Genomic DNA, 22,251 nt, shown 5'->3' with positions numbered 1-22,251 from the left:
AGGGTGCACGCATGCACACACACACACACCCACACACACACACACACACACACACACACGGTTTCTGACAATTTCAGTCTTCCGCTCACAAAACTTTGGTTGGCCTGCGGAGGCTATAGTAGAAGACACTTGCCTAAAATGCTGCATAGTGAGATTGAACCTGAGATCACGTTTGGGAAGCAAACTTCTTACCCACACTGCCATACTTGTGGGCATGACTGTACAACAGGCTTCTTTTAGTTTCCATCTTCCAAATTCACTCATGAAGCTTTGATTGATTGACCTGAGGCTGCAGTAGAAAAAATTTGCTCAAGGTACCAATCAGTGAGGTTGAAATCATGTGGTTGGAAAGAAAATCTTCTTAATCATAGTCAAACCTGTGCCTTGCATATATTGAAAATAAAGCGAATCATTTGTTTAATGATTATTTATAATCATTGAAGCTAATTAAAAACTAATTGATAAAAGAATTAGTTAATCATTTATTCAGATTTCATAGAGTAATTAGGTGAATGTTCTAGTGAGGTACCAACAATATAGAGAAGTATTTTAACAACAAACCAATCACATCACCATCATTTGGCTTTGTCAGCAGCAGCACCACTGCTGCCGCTGCCACCACCACAACCACCACCACCACCACCACCATCATCATTTGTGTTTTTATTTGTGTTAGCTCAGAAAAGGAATAACAGTTCCCTATCTCCTTTGGCAGTTTTGTAGGACACTGGACTTTATTGATTGTTTTGGTCTTCCATCTTTTAAGAGTAAAGACAATTCATACCACTAGTAGATTGGCTTTATATGACTTCACTGTTCTTCTCACCTTGTCTCACTTCATATAAATGTTAGGTCTCAGAATTTCAGTTATTATTAAATAGAGATACTTAATAGATTTCTTTGTTAAAATAATTTGTTGGAATTAATCAAAATTGTTGTTCATAAAACCTAATAGTGAACTAATTGTAGTAAAAATCTCAATTTTGTCACTGTCACATCTTAATAAATTTCTTCCTTCTTTCATGACATGTTGTAGTCATTACATTAACCTACAAAGTGGACTACAATCTGAGAGAAAACTGCTCCCACATACATATTCTCTATTTTTGTAGCTACCATCCAGCTGTGTCTCCTTCCTTAACTACTGCTATCTCAAGTAATGATTAAAGGAAAATGGCTTAATGTGTAATATTATTTTAATCTAATTTTTTTGCAAAGTATGGGTGACAATTCTAGACATGTTAGAGTCTTATTCATTATTTGAGTACAGACGTCTTTGTATTTGCCAATTCAGTATTAAAATAATCACTATATTGATGTACAGTAACATGTTAGTTATTAAGCTAATGTTTTCTTCGCACTACATAAGTATTATTAATTAATTAGATTTCCCCTCTCTCTCTTCATTATGTTTGATGACTTTAATTTAACTGTTACAACAATGGCCTTTGTTCCACTGAACTTCTTAACTCTCTGCTATCTCCATTTAAACCTATTCCGTGTATTTGTCTTCTACTCACATTTCATTTCACTATTACATTTCTTTCATTTCTCTGAAACGCCTTTACTGCACCTAACCTGCAACTATAAAAATTAGCCACTAGGTCAGCCCAAGCTACTGATGAAGCCTCTATATAGTCACTCAACCTACTAGAAACATCAGTTAAATCACCTTCAGATTACACTTGACCATCTTAGAAATAGAAGGCATATATTGCAAAATGTAGTTCTGAATGTAATAAAAAGAGACTAGATGGTTGTGGCAAATTGCTTTGATCATGAGTCTGCTTGATTGGAGTTGTAGTGGGATTAAATAATAAGGGCACACTGGACAATGTAATCATAGATCAACTCAATCAGGACAGTTGGGGTTAAACAATAACATTTTTACTTAGTTATCTTGAGGCATCAATTTAGAAAGATCTGAAATAATTATGCTGGTCAACAGAATAATAAGCAAATTGAAATGACTGGTACTAAGACTAGACACAGAATACACTAATGGCTGCTAATGTGGAAACATTTGTAAAGCAAAGGGTCAGTTCACATTATCTTCCTCTACATTGAAGAATAGAGGATGGTGGTTCATCATTGATTATCTTAGTTGTGTAATATTTTGTTACCTGACAATTGTTAACTACCCTCTTCAACTTTGTTGCTCACTAAATCTTTCTTCCAACAGTTAATATTGTAGCTAAATCATCATCATCATCTCCATCATCATCATCAACAACACCTTTGTTTCTATACTCTAGTATAGAATAGCCTCCGATTAGTTCAGCTATTACTGACTTACTTCATTGTCTCCTTCTTGACAACAATCTATTTATGATTCCCACTGTTATTGATTACACATCATTACTACAACCGTTCACCATAGTAGCCAATGCATTCACATCACTATCCATTAACAGCATAGTCAGAAGAGGAGGAAGAGCAGCATCTATGAACTTTTCGCAGGCCTTCTGTGATTAGTGGGGAGAAGGAAGGAAAATCTTGATGTTCTCAAATTGGAAATCTGATCCAAATGTTTGCAACTGAATAGACTCTGTTAACCCTTTTGTTACTTATCTACTTGAGGCCATCCTTAGTTCACTATTACAACTCACATCCTGTTATAGAGTTTATATTTAAACCTTTCATTACTATATTTCTGTTAAAACACACTGCTTGTGACTCAAATAATTTTGAAAGTAATGAAAACTTTATTAAAATAGCTTTGTCATTATTAAGCTGGTGTTAGGGTCATAAATTAACATGAAATTTTGATGAAAGGTTTTAATTTTGATCACTTTAAAACAGGAAGCAGGGGTTGTCTTGGGCAGGTTGGTATCAAAAATTCAATCATAATTTCAAGTAAGAATCTTTTTTTTTATGTTATATAACTCCCAGCTTAATAATGACAAAGTTATTTTATTATCATATGTGTTTTGCCCTTGGTAGTCAGCCATAATAGTGGAGACAATCCCTTCTAGATTAAGTTAATGTGGAATTGGAATTTTGAATTTTAAATCAGGAGAAAATAGGTGCACAGAATTTTAAATTTGTTTTTTTTTTCTTACACATTATAAAGATATTAAAATTTTGAGTTGTTGGTATCCATGTATAGCACTATTTCATCCTTGTTTGAAATCATCAGTACAGCATAACCTGAGGCAAATTAATTATGCTAAATTAATTAAACATTTTGCTAAATTCCTTCAAATTCTTGAATATTTTAAAAATTAATTAAAGCACATTAGAAATATGTTAGTGAAAGGGTTAAAGACATTGAAAAGACAGGTTAACCCAGCAACAATTGACTCTGTCTCCCAATTACTAGTAATGGCACCCATTATTACTGACCATGATATAGCTACTGATATCAGTACCCATAAATACTAACCATAGTTTGTTGACAATTTCCTGTCAACAAATTATCTGCTAGCGTTTTGCTTTTAAAGGCAACTGGAATGAAAAATCTTTTACTTGAAAATCAGGTAAGGTAACTACAAGAAGAACATCTTACTGTAAAACAATGCCTTGGTAATATATATTCATTTAACTCATACTAGCATGGAAAATGGATATAAAATGAATGAATGAATGAAGCACCTCTATTCACAGTATCCAGTAGTACTTTCCACAAGATACATGTACTATTTGTTGCTCAAATTACCCTCTTCACAACCTCACAATTTAGGGTTAGGGTCCTTCTGAAAATAGTGCAGTACTATGACTGAATCTGTACCAAGTTGTGATGATAATCCTATTAAACTCTGTTTAATCTGATTGTTAGGATATTGTCAGTTAATTAGATCAGTCTGTTTTTATTCAGCTGTTTCTGTGGATTTCTCTCTTAGATGCTTTTGTTGTTGATTGTGTATTATTGTTATGTTAATGTTAACTTATATGAATGATGGAAATTGAGTGAGTTTAAGGAATGGCTGAGTATTAATGACATGAAATGATGTGTGCGGGAGAGATGACTGTTGGTATAAACTTGTGTATACATTATAAGTGCCAGATGATAAAATGTGGTGTACTGACAATTGTTTTGTTCCTGCTCAGCCCTGATCCAACAGATTATGATCAAACACATTCCAACTGGTCTAGTTTTTTAAGAATACCTAGATTAAATTATCTAACGTTTCCTTAATTTTTTTTTAAGATGATAGGGTGTAACTTGAAGGAGATTTGGTTGCTATTCTCACAGGTCAGGTGACAACATTGAAGCTACTTGCGGAAAGCGACTCCATTAGACATAGATAGAAAAGATAAAGTCAGATCTTTAGATGTTGTACCTCACAAACAAAATGCTGCAAGATGGGGTTGAGTAGGGATTTACTATACTACAAGCCTGTTCATCACTTTCTGGTATGGAAAATCAGCTATTAAATTGAAAGATATGGAAGAGGAGGAGGAGGAGTTGATGGTGGTGATGTACAACAAATAGTCTAATTAATTCTGTGTAGTACCGGTACAAGATGTACTTGTATGGGGATGGTTGGACACAATGAAAACCAGATCATGTTTTTATAAGAAAGAGAAGGGCAGTGGTACAGGTCTCCAAGATTGGTGAGATTGATGTGGCTGGTAGTTCAGTTTGAACATCTAAACATCAATGTTTGCTGGGATGGAATTCTGAATAGTTACAGTCTTGAGGGAATGACTAGATGGAGTATAGGGTCTGAAAGGTGAGTTATAGATATGTTAGAAAGATCAGAAATGGATGGTAAATAAGTCTGAGTGGAGGTAATATGCAGACTAATTGAGAGGAACAGAGGATGTTGTAGAAATAGAAAAAGTTTAAAGAGGAAACAGAGTATATGTGAATCAGTGTTTTGTTGATAAGTACATAATTGCCTGTATATTGAATGAACTTCTTTTAGATACACTCTCAGATAGACATGGACACAATTTGATAGGAACTTAAAGCTTTTTAATATGAACCACCTAATAATTAATTTAAAAGTAAGTTTTAATCAATAAAACAAGTTTTAAAGCAAAACAGCTTCTGAAGATTAGCATAAAAAAATTTAAGAAACAAAAAAATAGCTCTGATAGAATTAGTTGTTATAGTAGTTAGTATATATATTCTTAGGATAGTGTTAGTGGCTATAGTATAAAGTTTTTTTTGTAAGTTTGTATGTCATTGGTAGAATTTTCTGATGTGTTGAGTCCATCTTTGAGAGAGAGAGAGAGAGAGAGAGAGAACTCTTTCGTATCCTGAGTTTGTGAAAGTATAGAAATAGTGGTTATAGTTGTTGTTTTGTTGCAGGTCAGCTTTGGTTAAGTTGTTCTATGATCAAAGAAAGACATAACTTGTTTGTACTGTCTTGTTTTCAGTTAGGTTTCCATGGCTACATTATCCAGTATAGCTTTTCCCTTTTAAAGGTGTCAGTGTGATTTGAGGGAGATTTGGCCATGGTTTCTTGCAAGTTGTGTGACCATATACAAGTTCTCTTATTGGCTTCACTGATTCTATTGTTGACTCATTAGTAATGTTGGCTAAAATCCTTAGTAATAGTGATGGTTGTTGTTTTGTTTTGTTTAGTCCTAGACAGTAAAGACAAAGTATTTCCACAACAATATTACCCTCCATTTTTAAAAAAAAAAGAGAAGTAGGGTTTGATTTAAGAGAGGTTTGGTTAATATTTCTACCAAGTTTCATCATTGGCTTGTTTGTCGTTGTTTTATTTGATTATAGAATGATTCCACCTCATTTTTTTGCTGTTTATTTTGGGACCTTTCTTTTTTTTCACAATTGGATAATATCCTTCTTTACGCTTACCACTTAGCTGTGAAGAAAGATAGTTGAATCTATTGATTGTTTAGGTCAGACGAATTAGAGAAAGTTGAGTTAGGTGCCTTGCTCAGAGATGCAACAGAATATCCATATAGTTAATAGTCCAGCATTTTAATATTATAGCTATTGTAGTCCAGCTGACTACTGAAGCTTGCAATAAATGTTGTATTTTATATATTTGTGGAGGGTGATGTTTTGTACTATCTTATATTATTGTTTGTGTTAAGCCATGCCATCTCTTGGTGTCTTTTGATTTTGCATGTACTGTTGTTAATTTAAATGCTGGACAAAATGCCTTGAAGTAGCCTCTTTATAATTTTGTGGTTTCTATTTTAATGAACTTGGATTAGCTTTATGAAAATAACAGGTTAAATAGCAGTTCTATAATATTTAATGAAATTTATCAGTTGTAATGGTTATGGTCACTATGTATATCATGCATTTATAGGAAATGTAATTATGCGATATGAGGTTCTAGAGAAGACGCCTCCACGTCAGTGAACCCGAGTTCTAGAAGCGTTGTGTCCCACTATAAAACTTTCACATACCCCACCCCAACAAACCAAACTACATCCCTCCTTCCCTTCCCAAAGTGTTTATCTTCTCTTCCTCACATTTCCTCTTCATACACTATGATTATCTCCCACTCTCCAATCCAATCCTTGCTACCCTGCTCACTGTATCATTGCTTCCCCCATCCACCCCTCTACATACCCAGATTTCCACCAGTCACAGCATTCTCCAGCCCCACTCCCCAACCTAGTCCTCACTACCCTGCTCATGCAACGCTGCTTTCCCCATCTCCCCTCTGTATACCCAAATTCTCTCCAGTCGCTGCACTCCCCCACTCTCAACTCCTTGGCAATACCCTGCCAGCACCTGCCACAGTTCATTTCCCTCTTCCTTACCCTGATCCCTGTTCCTTGCAAGTATACCCTGGCACTTGCTGCCATGCCTCTCCTGCTCTTGCTGTCTCCTACTCTCTCTCTCTTTCCCTTGCTCTCCCCTCTGGCTGAGCAATCATGTATCTCTTCTACAACAACAAACCTGTTTCTGCCCTCATTCTTGATCACCCTTTCTCTCCCTTCTTCCCTTGCTCTTACCTCTGACTAGATAACCATTTACAGCAGCACACCTTGTTAATTCCCACTCTCTCTCTAGGTAACTGTTTCTGCCCTCATTTTTGTTAACCCTCATTCTCTTTTTCTTCCTCTTTTTCTCCTTCTCTTTCTCCCTCTCTCTGGCTGTTTAACCATGAACCTCCTCTACAGCAAGACATCTGTTTCTGCCTCTCTGCCACTCTCTAATCTTTCATCATCTGACACAAGATCACCTCCTCCACTGCCCCCTCTTCTCTCAAAGACTCTTTGTCTTGCAAAGTCACTTGGTGACCCCACCAGTGTAGGTGCCATTTAAAAAGCACCCAGTCCACACTGTAAAGTGGTTGGCATTTGGAAGCGCGGCATCCAGCTGTAAAAACTACACCGAAACTGACCTCGCCTATGTGAGTGCCATGTAAAATGCACTCAGCCCACTCTACAGAGTGGTTGGTGCTAGGAAGGGCATCTAGCTATAAAAACCATGCCAAAACACACTCAGAAGCATGGCGCAGGCTCCCGCCTGGCCAGGACCTGTCAAACCATTCAACCCATGCCAGCATGGAAAGAAGACATTAAACAATGATGATGACTTACAAATTTCTTCCTTTCATGCTATCCTAACTGATGGATCTTTAACTACTCACATTTGATATCTGATACAGACAGAAAGTTGTTCATATAGAATTTTATATCCTGAAGCTTGATCTTTAATTTTATTGAGTTTTCAACATAACTATTGTCAAGTTGTTGTACAATTAATGACAATATCAGTTAAATATTCTTACATCATTAATTAATTACATCATTAATTAACCTTTGATTCATTATTATCTTCAACACTATTTATATCTTATGCTAATTCCAAAATCTATCATCATTATCATAATCATTTACATTGTCATAGTAACTGTCATCATCATCATCATGATTCACTTTTTCATGTTAACCATGATCACCATTATTGTTTCTTAAATACTTCTAAAAAAATAAGACAGTCACAGCCGGATTGTCTTTGATCATAGGTCCACTCAGTCATGGTTAATTGGGGTCGGGGTTAAACAATAGCAACAATGCTCAAAATATGCAATTCTTCTTTCTCAAAGGAAAAAGAAGCACCTCTGTAAGTGATCATACATTGCATAGAAGAAAACTTTGTCTAAGATATACATGCAATCTATAACTGACACCTAATGCCAGAGAATACTTCAGTTATGGCAATTTGGGCTCCAAGTTGTTTAGAATTACTGAATGTTAAATTCGGTAGAACTATTCATTTATTTTAATATATTTCATATATTAAACCAGTCAACAAACCTATCAAACTCAGTAATGTTTTACTTAAATAATGTATATATATATATATATATATAATATAAATAATATATAAATATATGCATATATCCATACATATATGTACATACCTACATCTATATGTATACATACATGCATATATGGGTACAGGACATCACAAAAAACGTTAAGCACAATGAGAAACGAAAACATAAAGACAAAGACAGAAAACGGACTTTTTTTCGAACAACGAAAAAAACAAACAGAGAAACAAGGCATGCAACATAAGGAATATTTCCCTTCTTCAGTTGTCCCTGTTCCATCTACTCCGCGTTTCAAAGGCAAGGACATTACACAACTTCATTGGAACAGTCCTTCCCGCAAAAGAAATTAAATAAAATTTGGAATTTTTTGCGGAGAGTGAAAGTGTAAACAAGAACAGGACAGTGAGAACAAGACAGTAAAAGACAGTATATACATACCTCTGAAGTGAAATCATATTTTGAAGAACCTACAAGAATAGGTACAAGCGCTAATATTTATAAAACATGTGACATATTAATAAAACTCTGAAAATCTACAACCATCCAGATATCTGAGTACCTTATTATTTTTTCCAATCATCATCATCATCATCATCGTTTAACGTCCGCTTTCCATGCTAGCATGGGTTGGACGATTTGACTGAGGACTGGTGAAACCGGATGGCAACACCAGGCTCCAATCTAAATTTGGCAGAGTTTCTACAGCTGGATGCCCTTCCTAACGCCAACCACTCAGAGAGTGTAGTAGGTGCTTTTACGTGTCACCTGCACGAAGGCCAGTCAGGCGATACTGGCAACGGCCACGCTCAAAATGGTGTCTTTTATGTGCCACCCACACAAGCCAGTCCAGGGGCACTGGCAACGATCTCACTCGAAAATCCTACGAAGGCCAGTCAGGTGGTACTGGCAACGGCCACGCTCAAAATGGTGCATCTTATGTGCCACCCGCACAAGAGCCAGTCCAGGGGCACTGGCAACGATCTTACTTGGCTTGCCGGGTCTTCTCACGCACAGCACATTTCCAAAGGTCTCGGTCAGTAGTCATCGCCTCGGTGAGGCCCAATGTACGAAGGTCTTGCCTCACCACCTCAGCCCAGGTCTTCCTGGGCCTACCTCTTCCACGGGTTCCCTCAACTGTTAGGGTGTGGCACTTTTTCACGCAGCTATCCTCATCCATTCTCACCACATGTCCATACCAGCGCAATCGTCTCTCTTGCACACCACAACTGATGCTTCTAATGTTCAGCTTTTCTCTCAAGATACTTACACTCTGACGGGTATTCACATTGACATTACACATCCAACGGAGCATACTGGCTTCATTCCTTGCGAGCTTACGCATGTCCTCAGCAGTTACAGCCCATGTTTCACTGCCATGTAGCATGGCTGTTCGTACACATGCGTCATACAGTCTGCCTTTTACTCTGAGTGAGAGTCCCTTTGTCGCCAGCAGAGGTAAGAGCTCTCTAAACTTTGCCCAGGCTATTCTTATTCTAGCAGCTACACTTTCAGCGCACCCACCCCCACTACTAACTTGGTCGCCCAGATAGCGGAAGCTATCGACTACCTCTAGTTTTTCACCCTGGAATGAGATAGAAGTTGTTTCCTGTTTGTTTACAGTCTTTATTGCACCTGAACATCTGGCACATACAAAAACTAACTTCCTAGTTAATCTGCCTTTGATGTTGCTGCACCTCTTATGTGTCCATAGCTTGCATCGGGTACATCTTATAGAGTTACTACCTACTCCTTTTCTACATACTGAGCAGGGCCATCTACCTGAAGGGGTTTGTGTTTTATCTACCTTCCTACTTATTAGGATTTTGGTTTTAGCTAGGTTGACTCTAAGGCCCTTCAATTCTAGACCTTGCTTCCACACCTGAAACTTCTCCTCTAGTTCTGATAGTGACTCCGCAATTAGGGCAAGGTCATCAGCATAGAGGAGCTCCCAGGGGCAACCTGTCTTGAACTCCTCTGTGATTGCCTGGAGGACTATGATAAATAGGAGGGGGCTGAGGACGGAACCTTGGTGGACCCCTACCTCTACCCGGAATTCATTACTGTACCCATTTCCAACCTTCACCTTACTGACAGCATCTCTGTACATGGCTCGCACAGCTCTCACTAACCATTCTTCTATCCCAAGTTTCCTCATTGACCACCAGATAAGGGATCGGGGGACCCTGTCAAAGGCTTTCTCCATGTCAACGAAAGCCAGGTACAGAGGTTTATCCTTGGCTAGGTATTTCTCCTGCAGCTGTCTTACTAGAAATATGGCATCAGTAGTGCTTTTACCTGGCACGAACCCAAACTGCATCTCATCTAAATTGATTCGCTCCCTAATTAGTTGGGCTATGACCCTCTCTGTAACTTTCATAACCTGATCTAACAGCTCGATGCCTCTGTAATTATTTGTATATATATAAAAAAAAAACAACCTAATAATGAAAAAAATTCATCATTTTTTCATAAATATATATAAATAATTTATATAAAGGGCATTAACTGTGTAGTAATGCCTCACGCTTCGAAGGATTAAATAAGTAAAAAACTACCAAAAAATAAGCAACATATTTACTGAAAGCGAGGGAATGCAGCTTTCAAAATTTATCTCTTAAAAACATTTAACTTAACGGTAAACCACTGGTTTCTCAATGAAATACAGAAAAACTGTGAAGTAATCTGCGTCTTTTGTTCATCAGTACATGTATGGTCGAGACACATAAAAATAAACAAGAATCAACATACCACGATGTAGCCACCACAGTACGATGACTTCTGTTCATAATTATATATCCATGAAAGAGATTTGAATTTATCCGGTTGCATCTCAGTTTCTCTCTGAGTGGTTGGCGTTAGGAAGGGCATCCAGCTGTAGAAACTCTGCCAAATTAGATTGGAGCCTGGTGTTGCCATCCGGTTTCACCAGTCCTCAGTCAAATCGTCCAACCCATGCTAGCATGGAAAGCGGACGTTAAACGATGATGATGATGATGATGATGATGATGATGATGATGATATATATGGACAGCTCAGATGCATTGCAGGTTATCCATCCTTAAGGGCAGTAACTCAAAATAAGAACTAATAAAATGCAGAGGAGACCCTTTAATCTTGCTGTCAACAACTTCTGTAGTATTGATGACATAACAAAATGCAACTGGTGTACACTGTCAAGTGGTTACTGATAGGAGGGGCATGAAGCTGTAGAAACTATGAAGTAGATGTTATCCATTTAATAGAACAGTAATTGTTAATAAGAACTAATACAAGTAAAAGATAGTCGTTAGTCTAGCTACAGGCAAGAACCTTAGTGCTGGTGGTATGAAAAAATTCCACCATTGTAGAGTATGCACAAGAACAAAGTTGGCTAGTTTTCAGTGTTGCTGTGTGTGACAGATAGTGCAAAGTGTGATGAGTAATGAGTTGATGTGAGGTCCACCTAACCCATACCAGTATAGTAAAATGGACATAAAATGAGGATGATGTTATATGCAGTCAAATATATGTACATTTTCATGCGCTCCTGCACACACACACACACACACACACGCACACGCACACACACACACACATGTATATAGGAGATGAACTCAGAACATAAAAGAGACGTACAAGTAAAGTATCAGTAGTCTTGCCTTTATGCCTACTCTACTGTGCACTGAAAAAGTTAAATACTGCCACCATCAATTTCTTTATTGGTTGAATCCTGTAGAGTACATTTCCACTGAACTGTGTTAAAATCCAGCTTTTTATCCTGGTTGTAGTGGTTATGTTAAAGAATCAGTATTGCTATCTTTATGACTGGGAATATGTTGTCATGTAGCCCCCAGGTCATCTATGACCAAGCAGACCAGGCATTATGTGGTTATGTAGGCCTAGAGCAGCTCTGACTGAATAAATCTAACTGGCTGTGTATTGTTATGTATCTTCAGGTCAGTTTTGATCAATACCAGACCTAACTGGTATTATGTTATTGTGTTGCTTCAGGTCAGTTCCAAACAAGCAGATCTAACTAGCTGTTACATTTCAGCTTTGGTCTATAGTTGGAACCACTTTCAACTTGTGAACTTTAGAAAAGCCTGAGTGTCACACTTTAACATTTTTCTCCATAAATTTTCCAAGGAAGTTATCAGTAAAACACTTCTTAGTGCAGATAAGATTTGTTTGCATTCGCCTTCTCCAATATCTCCTGTATTTCAGGAAATTTCATTCTATAAGCAATTACTATAATTGCTGTTATTGCTATGATATGATTGTAAGTTCTCAGTTTCAATTTCTTCTTGAGACTATTTTGCATATTTCACAAATTCTATAAATCTTCAACTTCATGTCTATGATGAAGGTGATCCTTATTATTGTTTTTATTCTAAGGTGGTGAGCTTGCACCACCTTAGAATTGTTAGCATGCTGGGCAAAATACTTATTGACATTTCATCCATTTTTATGTTCTGAGTTCAAATTCTGCCAAGGTCGACTTTGCCTTTTATCCTTTCAGGGTTGATAAAATAAGTACCAGTTGAACACTGGGGTCAATGTAATAAACTTACCCCTCCCCTGAAATTGCTGGCCTCGTGCCAAAATTTGAAACTATTAGTGTGTTTGTCCTCAGTTTTTTATATGGTAGGATGTGTTATAAGAGACAGTTGGGTGCTATTTCTAGCATATTGAGTGACTATGTAGAAGCTCTATCATTGGCTAAATGCTCTTTTGTTGACTCACTGTTTGTCATTTACCAAAGTAGTCACTTGATCTACTAGAAATAGTTGTCAAATATTTTACAATTACAATCCACTGCTTTAAAAAATACATTAGATTTTTGTCTTCTTAGATACACTATGTCTGTATAAATTATAAAAGTCACAGTTGGAACCCTGTGATCTGAAATATACTGGATCAGGGTTGATCAAGCCTAAACAAGCAATACATTTCTGAGACATTTATTTTTTATTATGACTTATTTAGAAGAAGAATGGTAGCACACCACCTTTAACAGAGTTTTCAAGACTGGTGAGAGAAAAGGAGGAAGGTACGCTTTAACAGTGACATATCTTCTGATAAAGGTACCTGAGGATCAAGTGAACTTGTTAAATTGAGTAATAGATTTAGTCTACCTACCACAAATAAGAATGGTTCTTCAAATTGGCTTCTGCATATTCTCCATATACTAAATTTTACTCACTAGACTTTGGTCAACCTGTGATTATGAGATATCCAATTTGAATTTTATGTGATTTGAACTTTGAAATATTATACAATATTCTATCAACAATGATGCTGATGCATATGTGGTAGTAGACCACAATGGCTATTATTATTTTGTAGGATATAGTTCTAACACAATACTTTACTATTTTCAGCTTCAAGTTCCACAGGGTTTTAAGTTGACTGAAGTAAGTCCCTGTAATACACTAGTAATATCATGGAGTCATTTCAATCGATGATACTCAGTTATCCTAGAATAAAGGGCCTTCCTTCTAACTAGTTGAAATCCTCAGAACTTTTTGTTGTAAATTTTTCTATATTACTCATGTTTCACCATCATAGAGAATTTTTCATGTGTAGTTCACATCCTGTCTTTTCAATACAGCAAAGATGCAAGTTTTTAAAATCTCATTTGGATATTAAGGAACCTGATGACACTCTTATGTTTTAGTTGTATTTGATTTGTTTGTTAGAAGTGATACCCAACAGTCAAAAGATAGTTATTGTCCATGAGTCGTTTGTGTGAATTATTGAAATTTAGATTCTGTTAAGTTTAAAATGTATTACATTCATGTTGTTATACCTGAAATATGTTTACTTTTGCAAGTGCTTTTGTCTGCCATATTTTCCTTTACTTTGAAAGGGAGAGCTTTGTTTGCTAGTCATTAGCTTATCTCAGGATCTATAAAACACTAACCTAACCTATTTTTTTTTACTTGAACTTGAGAAATTTATTTAATCTAATCATTGCTCATTAGGAACTATTTTAGAAAGGTAGTTTTCTGATATATGGTCTAGTCTGTAGGTAACATGGCAATGTGTTTGTTATCTATAAATATATGTTTAGATATAACCTTCTAAAATTGTATCCAGAAAATTCATTTAAATATCAAAATATAACACTTTGTTTATTATAAATGTTAATTAAATATCAATAGATACTGTATGATTACTTCCATCCATCTGGTATAAATATAGAGGATTATTCAATTTACAATACAAGGTTTGTTTGTTTACTTATTCATTTATTTTTTATTGTTGTCCATGTTAGTGTCCAATAGAAATGATTAGTTCTAGGAAAGATAGACAAACATAAACAGACTATGAAGTCAAGGTTTCTATTACTTAAGTGTCTACTCCTATTAATCATGTTTATACATTAAGATGTGTTTTGAGGGAAATTTAGTGGCTTTTTTTTTCTTGGAGGGTGAGCAACCACATGCAGGTTCCCTCTTAATCTGCCTTGCGCTTCAAAGTTTTATCTAGCTATACTTTATCTCAGTGTACCCTATTATAGCAAGTCTTAATTCTTTAAAATTACATATAAAAAAAAAAGATCATATTTAGCTGGGGTTTTTTTATCTTCTCATTTATAAGTGTTTCATTATTTCTTCATCTAAATTAATTTTCATTTCACTCTACAAATATCTATATGCTGATGATGTATGTTTGTATGATTACATGATATATCGTTCTGATTATCCACTTTGATTGATTGTCTATAAATATTATGTTTCTCTCATCCTATTGTTGTTGATGTTTCCATATGTATTTCTCATGTCATTTTAATTGTTGCACTCAGTAATGCTTTTTTGTGTTTTCACGTTTGACATTCTTCTGGTGTAAACAGACAAGTATGTCCATTATTTGCTATTTGTGAGGAAATTGTACTGGATCTTCAACAATGTACATAGCACTTGATCATGTACAATTTCTCTGCAGTTGTAAATGCAGCAGATAATAATCACCTGCTCGATTATATTATGGCTGCTTCTTCTAGTTTCACACTGTTGTGTAGCTGATAGATACTACTGCAGCAGCAGCAGCAGTAGCAGCAGTAGTAGCAGTTAGTGTATGGAAATAGTGAGCCTATTTAACTTTCTGCTGCTACTCTACAGATTGCCACAAACAGTCTCATATTCTTAAGCTGCCATATAGAAATGCTTGCTGTATCATAGTGGACATTTCTGAACATCATTGATATCTTGGTCTTCACGCAAAATGTGCCATTCTTGTGTATTTCAACCATTCCACAGATGAGAGTCAGAAATGGCATCAAGTAATATTTTCCACAATATTAGTTAGTGTTTTGTGTACTGTCTTGTAGCGTTACTTCCTTGTTCTGTATTTTTGTTAATTATCTTCTTATCACTTTTAAACTAAAATGGTACATTTTAGAAAATAAAATTGCTAGAGAAATGTATTGTACTAAAGAGAAAAGATTACTTGGAAATGGTTTATTTTTCATATGTTCTTAACTTGACTCTGCCATATAATGATTTCACAGAAAATGGTATATATTTTATCAAAAGAGAATATTTAAAAACATTAATTTGACAGTGTATTTTGTTCAGTCTTCCTGATAAAATTAACGTCTTTGTTATTGTTATTTCATGTTTTATTAGTTACAAATTGTATTAGTTACAAATTGCTGCTGATCTTGTACAGTCTGTTATTTAATGTATGCTAATGTTGTGTAAAGGTACCACTGAATGGCATTGAACTTTGGTATATTGGGAAGAGAATATGACAATGGTGAAGAAATAAATATGAGAGGCATAGTGGAATATTAGTAAAAAAACCCTATGTGTGAGTTACTTGTAATAGGTAAATATTAGTACTACAGTTAATTTTTTTCAGATTTACACATGCGGCTGTGTATGTTTTAGTGTACATTTGTATTCACACACATACATACTGACACACACACACCAATACATATATGTATATTGACATACACCTAAGTAATCATTAATTATAGATTATTATTATCAAATATTGTATTACCAGATAATATATAAAGATACTGTAGTGTATACTTGCTTGTACTGTTTGTTACATCATATTACAGTGTTTACACTATAAAATAACCATATTGGTAATGCTATATCTGATTTTTTATTTATTTCATCAGTTATAAACCTTTAATCTTTGTCTGAAAATATCAATTCATTTATTATAATTTTACTTTTTTTTTTTCTTAGATTTCATTACTTGATACTTCTATCACATGTCAACACAGAATACAAGCTAATGAGGGAGACTTATGTGTTAGAAATAGTAACAGATCTCCTTCCTACTATCATAAAAAGGGATGGATTCATTGGTTAACGTAGTCAGGAATATAGTATGCCTGAAAAAAAAGAGGTGGATGGTCATTGTTGGATTACCTTTGATCATAGGTCTCTGCTCAGTCAAGGGTGACTAGGTCTAATTATCAACAATACAAATTATACATTTTCATTCTTCTTTGTGAAATAATAAGTTATCGGAATGTAGAAATTAAAATGAAACTTCCTTTGTTGTAAAATATATTTGAAGTTTTCTCTAAATATGTTTATTTCATTAGCTATCAGTGAAAGCATTCCTACATATGTCTGTTTTAGTTGTTGCCCTGATAAGTTTTAAGAACGACAACCATGCAGTGTTCAAAAGATGTAATTTATGTTATTGTCACACAGAGATTCAGAATCTCTTTGTTAGATAGCATATGCTAAGTTGACATCACAAGACCAATTCCTGTTGTCACAACTACCAAAACTGTTTTCTCTGATGAGCTTAAATATGTCATTCTTCAAAACTGTTTTAGTATAGAATATGTTCAAGTAGGGAATTATTTATAGATTTCGCTGTAAATTTACAGTGGTTTTTGCAGTCTGCCTATGAAAACACAAACATACCACCTGGCACAATGTAACCTTTAATTAAATAAGGTGTCATTTATTTCAATATGTAAATTTTAACTTGGATTAGTACATAGTAGTAATTTAAAACCACACCCACACCCACACACATATAAACACTCCCACTGTCCACCTTCAGTGAGTTTACTACTATATTATAAATGGTCTCAATTCCATTATTGTTGATGACTTTATTATAATGTGTGTTTCTATGTATTTCACATCATACATTCACATGCACAAACACACACACACACAACAACAACAACAACATCTGGTTCAATACAATTCAGAATTGCAGGTTCACTTTAAAGGAGTCCATTCAGTTCTATAATTGATTTTTTTTAAGCGACAAAAGGTGTGTAGAAGGGGAAATAGTTGATAAAATCAATATCAAGTATATTAATTATACTTATTGTGTTGTCTCCAGAACTTGAAGCCAGCAGAATTTGAACTTACAACAAAGAGATATCAAATGAGACAGTAAAGTGTTGGCTTCAGTACCCTACTGACCTAAATTGATTTATAAGTAAAATATAAAAAAGATTGTTTTGCTTAAAAGCATTTAAAATGTCTTTTGAGGGAAATTTATCATAACAATGTCTGAGGCTGCCTAAACAGTATTTAGTATTTAAGTATAATTGGATATGTTACCATGAGCAATATCACTGAGTGCTTAAACATTAAACGATACCTAAATATCACCAGGTAGATACATGAGTATTACTTGGCACCTATGTGTAACTTGCTGTCTAAATTTTACAAAGCTGTATGCTCAATAGTGCCTTAAACATTAAATTTTTTTTCTATGTTTTTTTATTCTATTCCATAAAGGTCTTTCCCTGAAATGCCATATGGATATATTGAACTTTGAAACATCACATGGACATATCTAAACTTGAAATGTGATATAAATTTGAAATGTAAATAGATGTACCCAAATAAGAACATTATCGAATATATCCAAACTTGTAGATTTCATGAAATTTTACTTTTTTTCAGAGGCTTTTAGATATTTGATACTTAAACTGTTTCAATGTTTCTTGACACAGTTGATAATCTTGTTGCGCTTATTTGGGTTTACCTGTTTCAATTGCACCATCTATCATGATCTTGCATTGTCTGGTAGGTTAGTATAGCATCATCCTGTGTTTGCACAATATAATTTTTATTGGATAGTTGACCTAAGTATGTTCATGTTCTAATGTCCATAAGAGTGCATCAATAAGTTTTTCCTTGGCCCTCCGGCAATGTGCTCTGATGATATCAGTGATTTACATTTTTTATCTATTGATGTGATGTTGCTCCTAAAGTATGCAAAAGAGTTCACAGATTTTAGGAGATTTTGTTTAATTGTTCTCATTGAGCCATTGTGATTGAAATAGATGTATTCAGTCTTTGAAGTATTAAGATAAAGGATGATGACGATGACGAACTATTGCTAGCATACCAATATATTTTTGATTTCATAGTTATGCATGATTAATTACTTTTAAATCAAGTTTTTAAGCTGGTTAATATAATAAAACAAGAAGCAGGAAAAATACATTGGTGAAAATTAGCTAGATTGTTGTAGTTTAATACCAGTTCACTTGTTCCAGGTGATCTCCCATCAAATGTGTTCCAGCTGTTCTGTCTTTTTTTCACTCAGGTGTATCTAGCCCTACATTATCCAATGTGCCATTCTATTTTAAGGCAGTAGGACATGATTTGAGGGAGATTTGGCTGATATTTCTTGCAAAGCAAGCTCCTGTATAGAAGTCTCTTAACTTTTGTTGTTGTTGGCAGTTTGATAGTCTGTACAGAAATTTTGGCACTTTCTATTGAGAGAGAGAGAACAGGAATGATAATGAATAGTGTCTGAGAATATTAAAGAATTAAGGCCAAAAGAGTTGAAGGAACTGAAGTTTAGACACAAAGTTGTGTTAATCTTTCTTTTACATTATCATTGGTAAAGGGAGAATATAGTTAGGCTTCAAAACTTCTTTGGAATTAATTTCCTACCAAGATCAATTTATTTTGCAACTCTTTGGCCTGTCTACTAGTAATATGAGAAAATTTTCTTATGAAAAACAGGCCTTATTGGTAGTTATAGTATAAACTACTATCAAATGATCTAAAAGAAGTAAAGTGACAGAAAGTGTAGGTAGCTGGCTTAGCTGTTTGTGGTATTTGGTTATGTTTTAAGTTCTTGCAGGTTGGACTTTGGCCTCCATTATCATATATCAATAAAATAATTTTTTTCCTGTTATTCTTCTTTTGTTCTTCTTAATGTTCTTTATTTTTAACTAGCAGAAATACCCGGCGTTGCCCGGGTTAAAGAGAATAATGAAATCTAAAAACGCCGTCTAGACTACGCATCATCTTTATATATAGAGATGTATATACACACATGCACCCAAACACACGTAAAAATATGTATATCAATATAAATATATGAAAGTCAATGAAGTTTCGTAAAAGAAGGTGATCATGTACATACTTTCTTGCTGTTGTGATTATAACACCTCGTTGTAAACAATGTTCCTTGTTTTCTCTTGTGGAGCATATACAAATAGGTTTTTTTTGCTGCCCACTCTTGAGCAGCCAACATACAGTTGTCCATGTGAGAAGCAGGGCTCTTCCAAGAGAAGACCAGCTACAGACAGTGTTTGACCCTGAGATTTGTTTATGGACATGGCAAAAGTCACACGAAGGGGGAATTGTAGTCTTCTGAATGTAAAAGGAATGTCTGCTCCTGATGGAGTAAGAAGAATTCTTGGAATAAAGACGTCATCCCCTTTTGCACATCCAGAAAGAATGGTAGCCTCGATAACGTGTGACATCATTTTCTAAATAATGCTCATCTGTTATGTTTGGGTTAAAATTTCATCAACATCAAAAATATATGAATTTTCATGGGAGTTATGGCCGTTATGCAAAGAATATAATTTCCAAATTTCATAAAGATCCATTCAGTACTTTTGACGTAGTTTTGGATAAGAAAACAAATGACTAATGTGTGTGTTTGTGTGCATGTGTATGTGTGTGTGATGGGTGTATATATGTATAGATATCTATATGCATGTATATATGTGTACATATTACATGAACATCTATATATATATATATACATCTACACATATGTATACATATACATGTATGCATATAGATCTATATATATATATATATATATATATATATATATATATATATATACATATACGTGTACATATACATCTATATGTATACATATACATCTCTCTCTCTTTCTCTCTTTCTCTCTCTCTTTCTCTCTTTCTCTCTCTCTCTGAAAGTATCTGTCATTACAGTATCGAAATGGTGTTATACATATACATCTCTCTCTCTCTCTCTCTCTCTTTCTGTCTCTCTCTTTCTGTCTCTCTCTTTCTGTCTCTCTCTTTCTGTCTCTCTCTTTCTGTCTCTCTCTTTCTGTCTCTCTCTTTCTGTCTCTCTCTTTCTGTCTCTCTCTTTCTGTCTCTCTCTTTCTGTCTCTCTCTTTCTGTCTCTCTCTTTCTGTCTCTCTCTTTCTGTCTCTCTCTTTCTGTCTCTCTCTTTCTGTCTCTCTCTTTCTGTCTCTCTCTTTCTGTCTCTCTCTTTCTTTCTTTCTCTCTCTGTGAAAGTATCTGTCATTACAGTATCGAAATGTGATTGTTTCAGTTAGTGGAATAGTTTCATTTTTAAAGTGAAAGTATTTGACATGAGTGTTTTTGTTTCACTTTTGACACGTAATACTTAAATAGTGGAGGAGATATTATGTTGCCGTGTGCTCGAACTCTGCAAGAAGCTAAAAATTTTTTTGACTAAAACACAACTGGAACCCTAAGTAAGGCATGTGTAAAATCTGAATGAAATTGGTTGCGTAGTTCTCGAGTTTTAGGGATTCACACAGACAGACAGACAGACACACATTCTCATTTTTATATATATATAGATTCCTGTCTTTTTTTTCCTGTTTTATTTTTACTAATGTAGCCCCCTTTAACATAAAGTTTTTCCATACCTTTTTGCCTTAATGGTGGGCATACCACACTGCCCAACTTTAACACCACCATACAACCAGCCCTTGGGTATCCTTATCAGAGTTCACTTGTTGCAAGCATCTGATCAGGTGTCTGGATCAAAGATTTCCATGACCTTTCCAAGCACCCTCTATGCTTCCCGTAACACCAAAAAATACGCATATGTCCATTGGACTATTCTCCTTCTTCTTAAACATCTGAGGTCTTCTGTCCAGCCTAGGTCCCACACACCACTACTTACCCTCAAACAAATCACACATCATGTTTCTCCTGAGGCACAACTTTCTTAACTCCTATTCACAACCCATCTTCACTGCTCAGGATATACTCTCAACTTAAATTTCTTTCTGAAAGGTAGTGTCTGCACATACATAGACTCCAATCTCCTTGTCTTTCACCTATATCACCTAGGTTCAGCAACAGTGACTTCCAGTTACTCCGGCTCAACATCTCATTTCCTCATTCCTCCAAATACATCTGTTCCCTGTATTGTTCTCTGAACTTCTTAGACTACCAGCTACTCTGACTATTGCACCTTCTACATTGAGAATATATATTTTGCCTTTCCCTTTCATCATCCTTGTTAACTTCAATGTTTATAACTCCTCGTAAATTTCACACTCATGACTGGTGTGGAAGCAAAATCCAGTGCTGTTCTCAACTTTTTACACCATCTTGTTTCATTCCCTCTTTACATTCCTGACCATTACTTAGAAACTACAAACATCCTTGACCTTTTATTAGACATAACTGTCTCTGCATCCATAGGGTCATCCAACCACTACTTTATCACAACTGCTCAGTACACAACCACAGACCACACAACATCCCATTTACCTTGGACCTTATAGCACTTCAAACCAGCCAATTGGTCAACTCCACTGGTTTTATGCTACTTATCCCTAGTAGCACACAGGTTCACTCCTGACCCTTCAGAAATAGTTATATTGGTAACTAAAACTATCCTTTTAACCATGTTTCTTTACATTCCCCACACAAGAAACCTGGGTGGTGTTCACTCAGCAGTGCAACCCTTGTTACTCTGGTATGCTACTGATGCCCTGAACCTTCTGGTTCCTTGTCAAAAAGATTTCCACCAACTCTGTTTACCTCTCCTTC

General features: G+C 35.3%; 1 protein-coding gene across 16 annotated transcripts in view; it reads left to right on the top strand.

Annotated features, from left to right (window-relative positions):
* LOC106875263 (rab GTPase-activating protein 1) overlaps positions 1 to 22,251 on the top strand; it is a 118,988-nt gene that overhangs the window by 16,382 nt on the left and 80,355 nt on the right. For 6 of the 16 annotated variants that reach the window (XM_089348021.1, XM_089348019.1, XM_089348017.1 and 3 more), the window contains exon 1: positions 15,267 to 15,486. The exons of the other annotated variants lie outside the window; for them this stretch is intronic. The gene's annotated coding sequence lies outside the window, so the exon portion shown is untranslated. Of the gene's footprint in view, positions 1 to 15,266; positions 15,487 to 22,251 lie in introns of those variants that run through there. 16 annotated transcript variants of the gene reach the window in all.

This window comes from Octopus bimaculoides, chromosome 2 (assembly GCF_046866305.1).
Source record: "Octopus bimaculoides isolate indiv1 chromosome 2, ASM4686630v1, whole genome shotgun sequence".
NCBI lineage: Eukaryota > Metazoa > Mollusca > Cephalopoda > Octopoda > Octopodidae > Octopus > Octopus bimaculoides.
Note: the sequence above shows the minus strand (reverse complement) of the source record. Positions and strands in the feature narration are given on the sequence as shown.